The sequence below is a fragment of the Rhinolophus ferrumequinum genome, chromosome 4 (assembly GCF_004115265.2).
Source record: "Rhinolophus ferrumequinum isolate MPI-CBG mRhiFer1 chromosome 4, mRhiFer1_v1.p, whole genome shotgun sequence".
NCBI lineage: Eukaryota > Metazoa > Chordata > Mammalia > Chiroptera > Rhinolophidae > Rhinolophus > Rhinolophus ferrumequinum.
The window spans coordinates 30,935,895-30,954,273 of record NC_046287.1 but is presented as its reverse complement, the minus strand read 5'-3'; positions in this window follow the sequence as shown (position 1 = coordinate 30,954,273).

Below are 18,379 nucleotides of genomic sequence, written 5' to 3'. Positions count from 1 at the left end.
CTTTGGTTTGGTTTGGTTGGGTTTTGGTTTTGGTTTAACCGGCCACATTAATGTCCAGAAAAGCAGGGTTCTGTTTTAAGGATCAGAACACCCTCATCTATGTACAGGAGTATGCTCTCACTTAGGAAAAGAACCTAATAAGATGGCTTCAGATTGAGCTTCACATGCAAATATGTAGAATATTATTTACTGGTGGGCATTTTTGTTAACTTAGAGATATAAAGTTACCATTTTCTTCTACTTAGAGTACTTATAAACACTTCTTGACCCACAAAAATCAGTCTTATGCAAAACTACAGTAGCTGAGGGCTATACAGAAATCTTAACTGGGCTCATAAGTGTAATCTGTTTGCCTCCCTCATGATAAACATAATCAGTTTGAAAAGATGCAGGAAACTATGTGTGTCTGTAGAACATGAAAAAAGGGAGGGAAAGAAAATCTATCACAAACTTTTAATGTGGTAAAGGTTATCTCTAGATTCTCTATATTTTGTTCTGCCAGGATCTGAGACAGGTCACCCCAAAGACTTCTGCTGTTGGCAGCCTCTGTATACATGATTCTATGCTCACTCTTTTCCTTCCACCAGAAGTGGTTCTTCTCATCAACTGCTCTTTGAGTTATCATCACTAGTTTCATTTCCAGTTTACACCGATGATTGTTATAGCCGCTACGTTGTGTTTGCACTCATACTCTCTCCGTGTGGACCGTGTAGACGAGCTCCTCGATACTTCCCCTTCTCCACAATAGCAACAATGCCTTTCCTCTGTCGTGGTTTTATTGTCCTCGACTAAAAGGAGTCACCACTTGTTTCTATGTAGTCGTAGCCATATCCAGCTTGGTTCTATGAAAAGTCTCCTTTCTCTTCTATTATCTTCCCTAATGTCATGGGAATTCCCTGAAATTGAAGTATATATTAATGACAGATGTTCAACTAGTAAATGCTATTTTATACCTGGTTAGTTAGAAATCTTAGTTTGACCTAATTTCTCAGGCAAATGCACATACACAAAACATGCACACATATGTATTAACTTGTGATAATCTTAAGCCTCTGATTCTCAGGGATCAGAACACACACACGCACACACACACACACACACACACATACAAATACACGATGGGTATAGTATACATGTTGGTGTCCCACACACATAATACTTTTAAATATAGTTTTAAAAATAAGCCACCCAATTTGATGTAGTGCTTATTTAAAAAAAAAATCTGAGGATTTTATCTCACTTTTATCTACTTATGTTTGCTAATTCAACTTCTAGAGCCTCTTTAAAAGGCTCTTTTCATTGTGTCTGGTGAACACAGCACATCAAGGACTTCCTGGATCAATATCTAAAGAAATAGCTATTCCACATATCTCTCTTTAGAAACAGAAAACAGAGCTTCTTTAAAGTGCCTTATTAATCATCAACATTCAAAGTGAAACGTAGTTTGAATATCTGTGATGTGATATTAAATTGTTTTAAATGCTAAACAAGTTTGAGACTTAGGAGCAATGCCCTTTGACACATCTGAAATAAACCTCATTTCAATACTGACCAGTTATTTAAATTCTTCAGCAAATTAAGGAGCAACAGCACACCTTAGAGCTCATTTATCTTCCATTCCAGCTAGTAAAACTTCCACCCAACTTCTACGTCTGAAAATAATACAATGACAAAGTTTCTTGCTTATCTAATTATAAATGGAAAATCCATTCTCCAGGTGTGAGAAAGCTTGGCCCTGAAGTGACAGGTCTTAAGAGCACTGAGGAATTTGCACCACGGGTCTTTTTTCTGTCCACTTCTCCCTGGGGATCCCACTCACAACCAGATGGAAGAAGCGTCTGGTGCTTCACAGGGCTCAGGGAATTCCTGCTCTTCCTCTCCATACAGATATTTTTTTACTGATCCACTTTCATCAAGAACACCAGATGCTGCGAGCCATGACCTTGGGAAGAATTGCATTGTTGATTAAAAAGAAACATTTTTAAAGGAAAGGCAAGAGAGGGAGAGACAGAGAGAGAGAGAGAGAATATAGAAAAAGAGAAAGCAAGAAATAGAGAAAAAGAGAAACTAAGAAAGAGAAAAAGAGAAAGTTAAAAATTAGATGGAGGAAAAAGGAAAAATATTTTGCAAAGGCTTTCAGACTTCACCATTTACTCATGAGAATTACAGCTGCCTGTATTTTCAAAACGTTTATAATAATTTAACTTTCAAAATTTTACTTAGAGAAGTAAATACACAGAATAATTTTTAGCCAAGTATCTAGTTCTCACATTTGTATAACAATGGAATTATCTCTCTTCTATCTCTTTCTCTCTCGCTCTCTCGCTCTCTCGCTCTCTCTCTCTCTCTCTCTCTCTCTCTCTCTCTCTCTCTCTCTCTCTCTCTCTCTCTCTCTCTCTCTCTCTTCCCTCTTTTGCCACAATCTACCTGTAACTACACTGCAAATAGCAGTATTGATTTAAAAAAAAAAAAAAGCCAGTCTTCTGCTTTCTGTGTGAAGACACAACAGTGTTACTGTATTATCTCTGAACGCTTTTTGCTAATACTGAATCGTTGGCGGTTGCTCCGGAACTGCTGACGTGACAAGATTATCTCTTCAATTTCATCTTCCCCTTCTTTCCTCCCTTTGGGGGAAAAAAAAAATCTGTGTTCCTTCCAGGGAGTTAAATAAGTTAGAATAGATCTCTTGACTTTCATCCTGTTAAGAAGTGTTTACTTTTTTCTCACTTTGAAAAATTGAAGATTTTGCGAAGGGATCCTACATCAACTCTCATATCCATTCACTTAATAATTAATTCATTTGTTTGTCAGGTCAACACACATTTATTAAGAATTTACTTGAGGTTGGCAATGTGCTTAGTAATTGGGTTTTAAGAACTAAGGACAAAGCCTTTTAGTTCAGGAGAAAGTAATCTAACATTAGACTCAAAATGTGATTTTCTTTCTTCAGGAGCCTTTTCAAATAGAAATACAAAAAGCAATCTCATGCATCTCTTATAAAATAGTCCCCACTATCTATGTGGTATGTATTCTTAAAACTAAATCATGAAATAAAAAAATAGATGTAAGTATTGTTTACTGTATTTTATCATTTGAAACCAGAACTGGACATTGAAATACTATTTTTAAGCTTCAAACACTGTGTAGTACATAATGTGTATGTCCATTCTGAACAGACAACTGAAAGGTCTTATAAGCTACAGAACTAGGCATAAGTGAGAGAGGTGAGGGAATAGTGAGTGTGAATGTGAGAAGTAGCTCCATAGTGGGTTTTAAAGAATATACCGTAGAGCTGAACACTACATCCTTCTGGTATTTCTGATCTCCAAAGGACAAGCACCACTCTGAGGTAAGGATAAATGTTTTACCAGCAATATTTCCAAATCACCTTTTTGAACCTCTAAAAGATGAGGTTTACTAATACTATACAGATTGAAACCAGTAATGCTTTAATCATTGAATCAACACTGGCTATAGAGTGACAACCTAGGGTAAGGAAAACGGCATGATTTTTGGAGCCAGACTGACTAGGCACTTAGGAAGTGTGTGGACTGGGACAAATTTACCAGTGGCTATGAGTCTTCAATGTCTTCATTAGTAAAGCATCTAGCAGAGCATGTGGTGCAGTAGATGTGGATAAGTCAATATTTTAGCAAAAAAAAAAAAGTTTTATTTATTAAAAAAATGACTGTGTCATATTAAAGAATCTAATTTTAGTCACCTGAGTTTATGAAGATGACTTCATATGTAAACATCCTCTTTCTTATGCTTTTCTCTAATTATCAGTGCTATATACTTTTTCTTATAGCCCCTTTTTATTCATTCTTTTTTTTTGCTTTCTTGCTTGCTTTCAAATCTTCTATAATTTCAGTTTCCCTCTCTTATGTAAAAAAGCATCATTTAGTAACCTGTGAGCTAATTGAAGTCAAGAATCATATATATTTTTTATTTTTTTAACTTTTGCAGTTAAGTTATCCAACATCATGTCTTGTTGATATTAAACACTTCATAAATGCTAAATAATTTAATGAATGGCTGAATCACATAGTAGTGCATGCTTTAATAGGTGGGGAACACATAGTATCATTCAGAAGAAGTTGCATATAAACAGAAAGCCATACCAAAGTGTTATGCCAAGAAAAAGGGATGATCCTCAAGTGCTAGATTTTCAGGGAGAATTAGGAGAAATGGTTTGTAGGGAAAGCATTCAAGGCATATCACCTATTGTGACAAACAAATGACAGTATTAGTTTTAATACTGTTTTGGGGTATAACTATAATTTACCCTTTATCAATGTCTAGGATTTAATTAATGATATTAGAATGGTGTATTCTTTCAGTTTGCTTTGTTTCATGTATTTGTCCATTCATTTTTATTATTGTAATCTCTTTTATTAATACATACGAATGGAGCATTCACTACCTAGGAGGACTCTTCCAGTTCAGGGTAAACAAGCGTGAACAATAGTACCTTTATATTCTAATAATTGTCATTGCGATATTAGGTGTTACAACACAGTATCTTAGTATCTGAGAAAATTAAATGCAATAGTAACACCTTGATAAATAATTTGAAGAAAAGCAAATAATTTTACAATATTCCATAAGTCAAATACATATTCTTTGTTTACTAATATGTATATTAGTATCATGCTTACACATAAGAAGACTCAATATCATTATAGATAGATGTCAGTACTTCCCAAACTAACTGATACAGGCGATGTATTTCTAAGTTCTTATATGTACTCTGAGACATTTCCATAAATAGAAGATACAAGTATATATTAACAGAATCATAGAATTTATTAGAAAAGGGAAATGAATATCAATCTCTAGATATATTGAACTTGGGAGATGAATTAGAGCATGTTCATGCCATAGAAAGTAGTATTCATACCATACTACTAAAATTTAAATGCCTGAATTAGCACTAAATATATCTACATGGAAAACTCAAAAAGTCAATGACTGATGAGATACAAACAATAAATAAAATATAATAATATTGATGCAAATTTTGAAATCACCCTAAACAGTAGTGTATGCATTCTTTACTATTTATTTGTTTCCATATATTCCATTTATTATTTTGGTGTAAATAGTATGTGGAAAACATAAAAAAAAGTTTTGAGAAAAATTTACATCAATATTATAAAAAAAATAGTTTGGAATGAGAGATCATGGATTTCTAGGCATCGGGGATAATGAAGTGACCTCATTTCTATAATTTAATGATTTACAAAGAAGATAACAACTATAGCAAAATATTAACGTGATTAGCCTGGGTTTTATTAAATTGTTTCTATTATTCTATATACACTTTTAATAGATGTGATAGTTCATAATTATATAAAAAGTGAATAAAAAGGGAAAAGGAAGATACAGAAAATGCAGACAAATATTTTATTTTACTTTTTCTGAAAAAAGAAATAACTAGAGTAGTACAAGTCTCATGTGTCATGTTTCACGTCTATTCACCTAAGAATAAGTAGGACCACAGGGCCTGTGTGATAGCTGTCTTTGCCATATTTTGGAAAGTGAATAATTGAAGAGGAAGCCACCTGCATAACACACACCCAAATTACAATTTCCTAACTAGTGACATACACAACATGAGTACCCAAGAGAGATGCTCTGAAAAGTGCTCCTTGTCAAATTAGTTGAGATATATTATAAACATTACTGTATATTATTAGTGAATTTTTCACGCTAGTGTATAGCATTAAGGAATTTCAGAGATTTAGAATATTATGTTAGTGGATTGAAGACTCTTTTGTAAAAAAGATACCCATTAGCTTGACTTTAGCCAGTAAAAAAGTTTCATCTTGTAGAACTGTTCCCAGTTCTGTAGATGCCAAGTTCTGTCATACCTTTATCATTTTACACAGGTTGTTCTTCTGCTTACACTGTCTTCCTGATTTTTAACCAAGTAAATTATTAGTCAATAGCAATTATTTAACCCAATACCTCTTTTTTCTATTTAGTCTCTTCTTCTTTGTGTCAGACACCCATTTATTTCCTGTCCTCCCATAACATTTTGTAATCTCTAAATTATTATCATACATTATTTTTATTGTCTGTGTTTTCCAGCCTTATTTGACTTATAACTTCAGTATATTTGCTACTTTTATGCATTTTTCTTCCTGGTGATATAGTACAGGTTTGCATATACCTCACACACCAATAAATATTTCTGTATGAATTAATATGCTTTGTATGTTTCTGAGTGAAAATGGGGGGTGAAGCATTTGGAGGAGAACTCATTACACAAGGAGAGTTTCTCAAGGCAAAAGAGAAGAAGTCCAAGGGAGGGATTTTCGTAGAGTCTATCTTTGAATTAATTTATAAGGAATTTATAATTTAATATATTATATTATATTAAATATATTAATATTACATTATAAATATATATTATAAATATATTATATATAAATATATAAATATATTATAAATATATTAATATATAAATATATTAAATATATAAATGTATTAAATATATAATACATTAAATATATACAATATAAATATATTATATATAAATATATTATAAATATATTAATATATAAATACATTAAATATATAAATATATTAAATATATAATATATTAAATATATTAAGTATAATATATTGTATTATATAATTTATAAGTAATTTATAAGTCAGCGAAGGAGATTTAAAAAATATAGACTAAGAACAGTATAGGGAGATGCTATTGTAAAGAACAAGGTTGAAAAAGCTTCCAGAAGAAGGAAAAGTAAAAATTGTAATACAATGTTATAGAGTAGTAGAAGAGAATAATGAGCAGAGAAGGTCATTGAATTTGACAACTAAATGGTTTCTGATGATTTTATAGAGAGAGCATATTTTTGTAAACATACTAATGATGAAAGTCAATTGCCAAAGCATTAAGAAATGAAACTGAGGGGAAAACAGATAAAGATCTATAGATATAGATAAGTCAGAGAACTCACGGGAGTTCAAGTTGATGGGCTGAGAAATCATTCATAATCTATTTCAAACTAAATGTTATTTTTCATCTGAAATTTTTTCACATTATAGGTATACGTTTTAAAATCTAAGAAAAGAAGATAATCGTTTAGTTTAATTATGCATTTTAAATTATGTGGTAATAAGTCAAAGCATGTTTTTTTATTTATAATTTTCATAATTAAAATTATTCATTATTAGGGAACTGACAACATTAAATATTTATAAATATTGAATTCCACTCTGAATTCAAAATTGAATTCTATTCTCTTATATCAAATTTGAAACACTATTTCTAACCTTACATGACTAGCCTTCTACACATCTCAAACTTACATTATTAAAAGATGATACTTGATTTTTCCCCTCCTTCACCTGATGTCACTGTGTGCTCAGTATTCAAAACAAACAAACAAACAAAAAATGGAATTATTCCTGATTCTTTTTTTTCCTCATCTCTGTACTTTAAATCCATTAGCAAGTTTTATCGGTGCTTTCTTCAAAACTTATTCTTAATCTTTACACATCTTTCTTTCTGTTGTTGTCTCTTTAATTCAAACCATGATCATCTTCTGCCTAGAATACTGCAACATTTTTCTGTCTTCCCTTTCATTCTGTTCTTACTCCCATAATATCCATTTTATACAGAGTAGGCAGAATAATCTTTATATATCTATAGATAGATACAAAGATATATGTATATCTACATAGATAGAGCTCTATCTATCTATCTATATATTATATAATACATACATATATATATCAACTCATCATCTCTGTTTAAAACCTTCAGAAGCTTCCCACTAAAAAATAATAAACCTTCCTTACTAGCTTCAACTGCTACTCTCCACCTCATTCTTTATTTACTGGCCACGCTGGTCTTCATCCTCATAAAAGACAAACAAATATGTTCATTTTCCAGCATTTTCCCTTATGCTATTCTTACTTTTATCCCTGTCTTTCCATTCCAGGATATAAGCTTCCTTAGAGCACAGTTTCGCTCTCCATCACTCTTTATGATTAGCACTTATCCTGTGCCTAAAACAATTTTGTGGAATTTTTGCTTCCAGTAATAGTGGGTTATCTTGCTTCAAAGTAACCATTCCACCACCAAAATCAAATAGAATAACTGAACAAAATCTAATAAAAGGAGTGTCAGGGCTTATTAGAAAGCTTTTAAGGGACCAAAGTAACAGACAGCAGCACAGCCAACAGTGGACATCTTGACATTTGATCCTTCTTCCCCCCCCCGAGGTATTTCCAGCCTGAAAGTAGACAGTATGAGAGACTTAGCCAGAAAGCCAAGATTTCAGTCATTTTTTTGCAGATGAGGGAATTATAGTTTAAGGTCAGTCAAAGAAGAGAGACCTGATAAGCACCCTGGGCTCTCAATTCAAACATGAAGAGAACTACATTTGTATGACTAGGATATATCCCAACTCTCACAAAACTTAAGTCCAGATTTGCTTTGAATCAGCTCAATCTCTGAGTGAAGTGTTTTGCTATTCCCCAACTGCTTCCAGAAGCAGAAAGTAAATTTCTTATTCAACACTGATGAATCTCAACTCCCCTCCTGCTTCTGGTTCCAAAAGAGCTCCTCTCGATAAACAAACAGCAGGAATGCAAAATATAGGAAGTGACCCAAAGCTATGAGGAAAGAATAGCAACAAACCCATTGAAAATCAAATACAGTGGTAATCAGAAAGGAACTTTAAAATAATTTTAACTAAAATTTAATAAATTAAATGACAGGAAGAATACCATTAGTAGAATTGAGGAAATTATTTATAAAGAATTACATTGAAATTCTAGAACTGAAAAAATTTAATAACTAGAACTAAGAATACAGTATATGGGTTTAACAAGAAATTAGAAACATGAACATAAAATTAATTGAATGGAAGATAGAACAAAAAAAGATATTGATGGAAACATCATAAAAAATGTAGAAAAGAGTGTAAAATATACATGTATTTGAAGTTTCAGTAGGAGTGAGAAAATGAGACAGAAGTAACATTTGAAGAACTAGTAGTTGAGTGGCTCTCATAAAAACAGCAAATATAATAATGAAGTGGTAAAAAACTTTAACAAAATAAACACAAGTAAAACTGCACATTATGACACTGTAATGAAAGTGAAGTGTAGAACAAAATAGAACAGAAATATCTTAAAAGCAGCCCGAATGGAGGGAGGGACACGTTACCTTTAAAGGAAAAAGCAAAAACTAAATAGTAAGGATAATACCATCTAAATACCAGCCAAAAAGTAGTGGTGCTTTCAATAGTACAACTTAGGCAAGAAATTATAGCATAGGTTAAAAGATACACTGCAATAACAAGATTCAATCCAAAAAAAGTATTTACAATTCACAATTTTTTAATGCAGCTTATGATTAGAATCAAATTATATACAGGAAAAAATGTATAGAGCTCAAAGAAGAAACTAATATGTAACTATTCTGGGACAATTTCATTTGTGCACTTTAATTTCAGTGAGATATACTGCAATAAAAATTTTTTGATAAAAAATATCAGTGGATATTGGGATGATTTAATGTGGATATACATGTGGTAGAAGTTTGGAAATGTCAGCAGTCGTAGTTTAATAAGTCCTTTATATAATATATCATGATGAGTAATTTCTACTTTTTCTTCTGCGCAAAGGTGCTGTAGAAAGGTTTTTGTTTTGTTTTTTCTTCCTTTTTTTTTTTTGGTAGGAATGACATGATCATATTTGTTTTAAAAGCTTACCCTTGCAATGGTATGGAATGTGTATTGAAATGAGATAATCCAGGAGAAAGAAAAACTAGTCACATTAGGTACTATAATAATTCTTAAGTAAAATTGTTTTAAAAGCAGGAAAATATTATAGTGCTACCTGATTAACAGAATTGACAAGATCTAATTATTGATTGGGAATGCACTTTAGAGAAAAATAAATGCTTCAGCTTTCTTTTTGGGTAATTATATAGAGGGTAGTGCCATTGACTTATCCAAGGAAAACAAAAGAAAAATCAGAGTTGGAAGAGGTGATTATAATGAGTTCAGGTAAGGACGTGTACTTACATGGTAGAATGTTCACAAACTTAATTGCCCAACCTCGTATATTGAATCTAGCTTTCCTGGGGTTCATAACAGAAATCTAGATTGGAAATGTAACTCAGGCGTTTTTAATATACATGAGGTTCAATTGAGAGACAGAGAGGAAGTTATTGGGTTCATAAGAATAGAAAAGCGAGAGATGGCAGAGATATTTTAACTAATTTATAACTATGACTACAGCCAATCCTACTAAATGTACACTATCAAGTTTGCTATACAAATAAACAAACAAAAATTTCATTAAAACATCTTCAATCTCTTATTTAAAATTGAATATAATGCATTTTTAAGAAGTGAAGGGAATGTCTTTGCCTATATACTTTGCTGTTACTTATTTAACATCTAGAGTCACAGTCAATACACAAACAGAAAACACACACACACACACACACACACACACACACACACACACACACACACAGGGCAAATCACCTGTTTAACACATTTTGAAAATATCCTATGAAGAATAGTGCATGTTTCTTAGTGTTTTTTTCCATTGGAAAATGAATTACAAATTATTTATGTATGGTTTTAATATTAAGTGTAGTTTTTAAAAAGTTACCAATATCTATACCTACATTCATTTGAATTTTAAAATTGTTTCAGCTTATAGAATTTATTTATTTAACTGAATCTTTATAGTATTTATAATTTCAAGATAGAATTTATAATATGGTGATGCTTTGGTGATGCTTTGTAACTGAATATGTAGTACATAAATACTGGTAATTTTTAGGGGAAGAGAGTACACACATTTTCAGCATAGCCAAATTTAGAAAGTTAGAGAGATTAAAAAGAAATTGTGAAATATAACTTGGGATGTACATGAAAGGACAAATCCAACAAGTTAAGTCTCTCTGTTACCAATATATTTTTTAATTATTCTCAATTCTTTGACCTTCATTTTAACAAAATATATGTACTTCCATATGATGAAGGATAAAATGTGGAGAGCTGCCTTGCTGATTTCTAGTTGTTCTGATAAACCAGTATACTGAGGAAGGAAGAAATTAAAAATACAAGTTTAAAAGTTCTGCAGATTCTTTGTGTATTATCTGTATGTGCTTCACTGTGGTTAACATAGTTCGTACTTATTACAAGCTGGAGAAAGCTCGATTTATGTCACTAAAAATGCTACTGCTAGACTTTGCTGAACAATTTCACATTTCCCCCATTTGAGTTTATTCCTAAGACCTTTCCTAATTCATTGAATGTATTATATTCATATTTTTTAGAAATATCAACCCTTAAAAATAACTACAGTCTTGAGGGATACCTCCCACTTATGAGCTATTTAGTCAAATAAAAATAGGGCATTACTTTCAATATTAGGTCAATAATAGGTCAACATTAGAATTTCCCCAACTCCAATTTTCATGGAGTTTTTTCCGATTATTTCTAATACATGAGACCCTTAAGTTGGAACATTGAAGTATTTCTAAATGGTTGTATAATATTCCTAGTGAGCAGTTAATTTTTTCATAAAGTTACGATCATTTAATCATAAGAATATAATGAAATATCTGCTATATTAATTTTATGTGCCTAAAAATGGAATAGAAGGAGAAAAATATACAAGGTTAGAGGATTTAAGTTGTGTGAAGAATGACTTATTTTTTGGTCAATCCAAGATTCAGGAATCATGTTTAATTGAGGTGTCTCTTCTTTCTTCATATCAAATCGAATTTTTATGGTAAGAAATTAGCTGTTATTTTTATTTTACTAGTTAAATTTAAGCTCTCCTCCTCGTTGAGGCTGTCTTGTAACATTGAAGACAGAATAAATTAAGCCTCTTCAGTTTGAGGCCATTAAAACATTTCGGTGCAGAAGGAAGTGAGATGGGCCTTCATGAATTAACTTCAGCAATATCTGCTGGAACACTTTTCTAATGCTGGCGAAAGTGCATTCCTGTGTATTTCCACTTAAGCCATCTGCCAATCTTAATGCTTATTCCTGAGGGAAGAAAACTTCCAGAGCTATTTTTCATTTAATTTGCAAGGACATCCTGTTTAGGTACTTATCAAAAGAACAGAAGAACTGATGCCAAATACCACAAACCCTAGTTTAGAAAACTTAATGGGTTAGACTGAAGTAATAACCTACATTTAAAAGGAACTGTAGCTTACTTCCTTTATATTTAGTAAATACTCAGAAAGTATGGCTGTTAGGCCTAAATGCTTTTAAAAAAATAAGAGTACTTTGTTTTATATACATTAAGGGATTTCTGGGGAAAAAAAGTCATATTTTTCCCAGGATGATGACTAAATATTTTAGTGTACTAGAACCATGACCCTTTGTGTTCCAAGACTATAAAATGAAATTTAAACACCTATTTCTTTTGGAAAAGAAATGATCTAATATAATCTAATATATGATGAGTAACAAAAGAGCAAACTATAAAAAAGATAACAGTACCTGTGTTTTCGCAGTGTTCCCCATTCTTTTATATAGTAAATATTTAGTTTAACTCGGCTAATTTCACAATTTAACTCAAAAAAATACCCTGTTTGACACTTGATTTTACTGTTGTAAAACAGCACATCAGATAAATGTAGATATATTTTGATTTTCAAGAACTTCTTATTTGAGTGACAAAAAGAAGGTAAAGGAAGATGTCTTTGTTTTTTATTACATTGGGACAAAAAATTATTATGTGACTATATAACTTATTTGAATTCAGCAACCTAATAACACACTATCTTTTCTTCTATGTGCAATACACAGAGATTTGTGCTGAACAGATTAATGGAAACCAAAGTTAAATAACATTTAAAAAACACTTCTGATCAGATTGGATAAACTTCACCACCATTTTGGTTGGCACTGTATAAGCAAGGCACCCATTACTTTTTTTTTTCTTTTCTTCATTATGTTAATTATGTAATTTAAGCATTGAGACATCCAACAAGCCCTTACTGAACACTTCTTCAAGTTACATTTTTACCTGTATGTTGAATATGTAGCTATTGAAGTGATGTGATTTCAACAGTTCTAGTTCAAGGCAAATGTCCCTGCTAAATATTATATGACTATAGCTCATTTCTTTGATTCCTAAAGATTTTGGGGGCTTTAAAGTTTTCCAAAATACCATTTAAAAACATTTATGAGTACAAGAATACTGCCTTTCTCTGTTGGCTAAATAAAGTCTCAGAGAAGCCCTATGCTACACAAATTGGTAAAACCTAGACTAAATCAGGGCTCTTGATTCCTGGTCCAGGGGCCTTTTCTTGTCATACTTCTGGCAGTTAACATAGCAATGGTTTAATTTTGCTTCCTTAGGGAGATTGATTGGAGTGGACCACACGGGTCAGATATGGTTTTTAAATGAGTCTAGCTTACTCAAAACAAGGGAAAGAAATTTCAGAAAGAAATCCTATTAAAATACACAATGAGTCCCAGGAAGAAGTACTTCTGTCCAGAAACAAATAACAAATGTAAGAGGATAAATCTAAAAAAAATGTGTCAATTTTAAAGTGATTACTCGTCACAAGCCAAGAAAATTAGAGGTGGCAAAGTACAAATGAAGAATGCTAAGCTAAAAAAGTCAGACAGAAAAAGCAGAGAATCATATGATTTCACTGATATATGGTATATGAACCAAAAACAACAAAAGAACAAGACAAACAAATGAGAAACAAAAACTCTTAGACACAGACAATAGTTTAGTGGTTACCAGAGGGCAAGGGGGAAGGGAGTGGTAGATGAGGGTAAGGGAGATCAAATATATGGTGATGGAAGGAGAACTGACGCTGGGTGGTGAACACACAATGTGATTTATAAATGATGTAATACAGAATTGTACACCTGAAATCTATGTAACTTGACTAACAATTGTCACCCCAATAAACTTTAATTAAAGAAAAAAAGAATAGTTCAGCATCAGATTAAGGATGATTTCAAAGCTAGCAGTGACATGCTCACTGTATCTAGTCTATTTTCAATGCATACAAACCTGATGTAGTAAAGGTATCCTATGTATTAAATGTAGGAAGTGGAAAAGAGCTAGGTTGCACAATGGTTGGCATATGGGTATATGAGAACAGAATTGAGATGGTTTAATGAAACAGGTAGGCAAAGGGCATAAGGTGACACTTCAAAAAGCTACCATCTTTTCAATGATATCCATATATAAGAAAGGACGCTCAATTGAAAACTTAAAATCCGCCAGTTATCTTGGGTCCTTTGCCTATCTCTACCATTCAACCATCTATGTTCATTGCAACACTATTCATAATAGCCAAAATGTGGAAACACTCTTAATATCCACCAATAGATGAATATTTAAAGAAAGAGTAGCATGTACATGCGATGGAATACTATTCAGTCTTAAAAAAGGAAATTTTGCAACATGCAGCAACATGGATGAACTTAGGCTTAGTGAAATAGTCCAGTCACAGAAAGGCAAACATGAGTCCACTTATCTCAAGTGGTCGAATTCATAAAATCAAAAAGTGTGGTGGTTGAGAGGGGTTGGGGAGAATGGAAATGGAGAGTTACTAATCAATGGGCTTAGAGTTTCAGTCAAGCAAGATGAATGAGCTCTAGAGATTTTGTGCAACCCTGTACCTAGAACAACGATAAAATACTGTACACTTAAAATTTTGTTAAGAGGTTAGATTTCATGTTGTGTTCTTTCCATGATAAAATTTTAAGAAGTAAAAGAAAAAAAATACATTAAAATACAATCTAATCAAATTAGTGATAAATAAAATAATATTCTATGGACTAAATGAGGCTTGTCCTGTGAACATGAAAATGAAACCTCAAAAATGAGAGATTATAAGTCATTATTAGACCAAGCAAGTAAAATTGTCATTTTACTAAATGTCAAAATGCTATTTGATTAAGTTCAACATACAGTCATAATAAAGTATGCTTTATTAATAAAATTCCAATTATTGTATGCCTATGTAAATATATTTTTGTACTTACCTTTGCATCCAGCAGAAATTTTAGAACTGCTCGTACAAATTATTAATTTATTAATATTTCATATTTATTTTATTGCCATTTAGGATTACTTTTCTGATATTTTTCGGCATTCCTATCGAATACTTAGTTTATAGTTTCAGTGCCTCTTCCTTAATTAGGGAATATTTATGGCTATGAATACAGATATATGACAGCATTCTGAAAGTATTGCAATATGTTATATAAATATCTGATTATTTTCTATTGTATCTTATATATCTCTTGCCTATATATATCATATACAGTATAAATATTTATAACTATATATGCTTATTTATAAATATATTTATTTCCTACATAGTCTAATTATACTCCTTAATTCCCATTTACTCCAAGAAGTATTTGCAGATGTGTTAACATTTCTAACTGATTTAACTTTGCTAATACCTAATTTCAGAATATTATAAATGGAAAACATAGTGTCATCGCTACATTATGGATTTATCACATCATTTTTTCGTGTTATATGTTTATTTTTTAATGTTTCATTGGCACTTGTAAAGGCCATATGCTCACTCTTTGTAAGGTAGAAAGTTTGATACACATTTATAAAAATCTACTTACAAAAATCAGATTAATATTTAATTATGATGAATTCATTTAATTATTAAATATTGTGTTTGTTTTTTCAATCTTATAATGAAGATTATCTGCAGCTTATCAGACTTTTGTCTATTTGGTCTATCCAAAATAAAGAATGTATGTATTAACCTCCCCAATACCATTGTGAATCTATTAACTGCTTTTTATTTTATTTTATTTTTTTATTGGGGAATATTGGGGAACAGTATCTCCAGGGCCCATTAGCTCCAAGTCGTTGTCCTTCAATCTAGTTGAGGAGGGTGCAGCTCAGCTCCAAGTACAGTTGCCGTTTTCAATCTTTAGTTGCAGGGGGCACTGCCCACCACCTCATGGTGGGAAGTGAACCTGCAGCCTTGTTGTTGAGAACTCACGCTCTGTAATCAACTGAGCCATCTGACAGCCCCTCCATTACCTGCTTTAAAAAAAAAACTTTTTCCTTTGGCATAATTGTATATTCTAGTGTTGTAAGAAATAAACAGAGATCCCCATTTCCCTTTACCCAGTTTCTCTAAATGGTAACATCTTGTATGTCTGTAGTACAATATCCTAAACAGGATTTTGAGATCGATACAGTCAAGATAGAGAACATTTCCATCAATAACACAAGGATTCCCACTGGCTGCCTGTTTATAGTCATGCCTCTTCTCTCCCACCACCACACCCTCCTTACCCATTGACATCCAATAACCTGTTTTCTATTTCTGTGTCTTTCTTATTTTAAAATTGTTATGTAAATGAGATCACACATTATGTAACCTTTTGAATTGCCTTTTCTCAGTCAACATAATTTCTGAGGGATTCATCCAGGTTTTTTTGTGTACCAATAATTTCTTCCCTTTTTAATGATGAATAGTCGTCCATGATATGCATGTACCCAGTTTGTTTTTTCTAGCCATTCATCTTTTGAAGGGGATCTGGGTTGTTTCCAGTTTTCAGCTATTATAAATAAATCCACTAAAAATGTTTTTGTGTAGGTTTTTGCATAATGTAAGTTTTCATTTTTCTGAGATAAATACCCAGGAGTGCTATTGTTGGGTCATAGGTTGTTGCATGTTTAGTTTTTTTTAAGAAGCAAACAAACTGTTTTCCAGAGTGCCTATACCTCTTTACATTTCTACTAGCAATGCATGAGTGATTCAGTTTCTCCCCACCCTCACCAACATTTGATAATGTCACTTTTTTTTAATTTTAGCCATTCAGATAGGCGATATATTTTATTCAGTTGAAGTCCAAAGAAACTATTCACATTGAAATCATAATGTAAATTTGAAATTTGAAGTCATAAGCATAGATAAGATCTATTTCTATTTTAGAAAAAGAAGAAAAAATAAGTTAGTACTGAATAAGGACACACTCGATTTAGGGAGCTAAACGAAAAAGAGGAATCTGAAAAAGAAGTGGAAAAATGACACAAACATTGACAATTTGCTATGACGTAAATAGGAAATTCCATAGATGAACAAGCTTTTATTAATTTCATGTAATGCAAACAATTTTTTGACAGTGAAATGTGGTTTTAATTTGTATTTTACTAATAGCTAATGATGTTGAACATCATTTCATGTACTGGTTTTATATTTGTATATACTTGTTGAAGTGTGTGTTCCTATCTCTTGCCCTTTTTCTAAACTGGATTTTTTTTCCCCTTTGAGCTTTGAGATGTCTATATGTTCTAGAAACTACTTCTTTGTAGAATATGTGGTTTGCAAATATTTTCTCAAAATTTGTATCTCTTTTTTTCATACAGTTAAGCAAACAATTTTAATTCTGATACAACCCAATTTATGCATTTTTCCTTATATAGTGCCAGGTCTAAGAACTTTTTGTCTAACCCAGATCCTAAAGACTGTCTTCATTGTCTTTTTGTTTGTTTTATAGTTTTACATTTTACACATAAGTCTGTAATCCATATTGAAGTTTTGAATAAATTTAGGTTTAGGCTTGCTTATTTATTTATTTTTAATCAGTGGATATCCAATGGTTTCAGCACCATTCATTTCAAAAGCTATCTTTACTTCTTTTAATCGCTTTTGCATTTTTGCCAAAAATCAATTGAGCATATTTGTCTGGGTTATTTCCAGATTTTCTCTTCCACTCCATTGATCTGTATGTCTATTCCTTCACCGATACTGCATATACTTGATTATCAGAACTATTTAATGTATTGAAATTAAGTAAAAATTTCTCTCACTCTATTATTTTCAAAATTGTTTTAACTATTCTTTGCACTTCTATATATTCTTTGCATATTCTATACATTATAGAATAATCTGTCTACAAAAAAAATCTTGCTGGCGTTTTGATAAGAATTATATTTTATGTATGTCAATTTGGGGGAGAATTAACATCTTTACATTGTTGAGTCTTCCACTCCATGAACACAATATGTGCCTCCATTTATTTAGTTCTCTGATTTCTTTTTTTCAATATTGTGTAGTTTTAACATACAGAGACTACACAGGTTTTGTTAGATTTACATCTAAATATTCAACTTCTATGCATTTTAAATGACATTTAATTTCAGTGTATTCATGTACATTTTTAGTATATAAGAATACAGTTAACTTTTTTGTGTTTGTCTTATATCCTGTGACCTTGCTGAATTCACTTTTAGTTCTAGTAGGTTATTTTTTAAATTTATTGAGATTTTCTATACAGGCAATCATGTAATGTGCAAATAGAAATAATTTTATTTCTCCTATTCCAATCTACATACATTTTATTTCCGTTTCTTG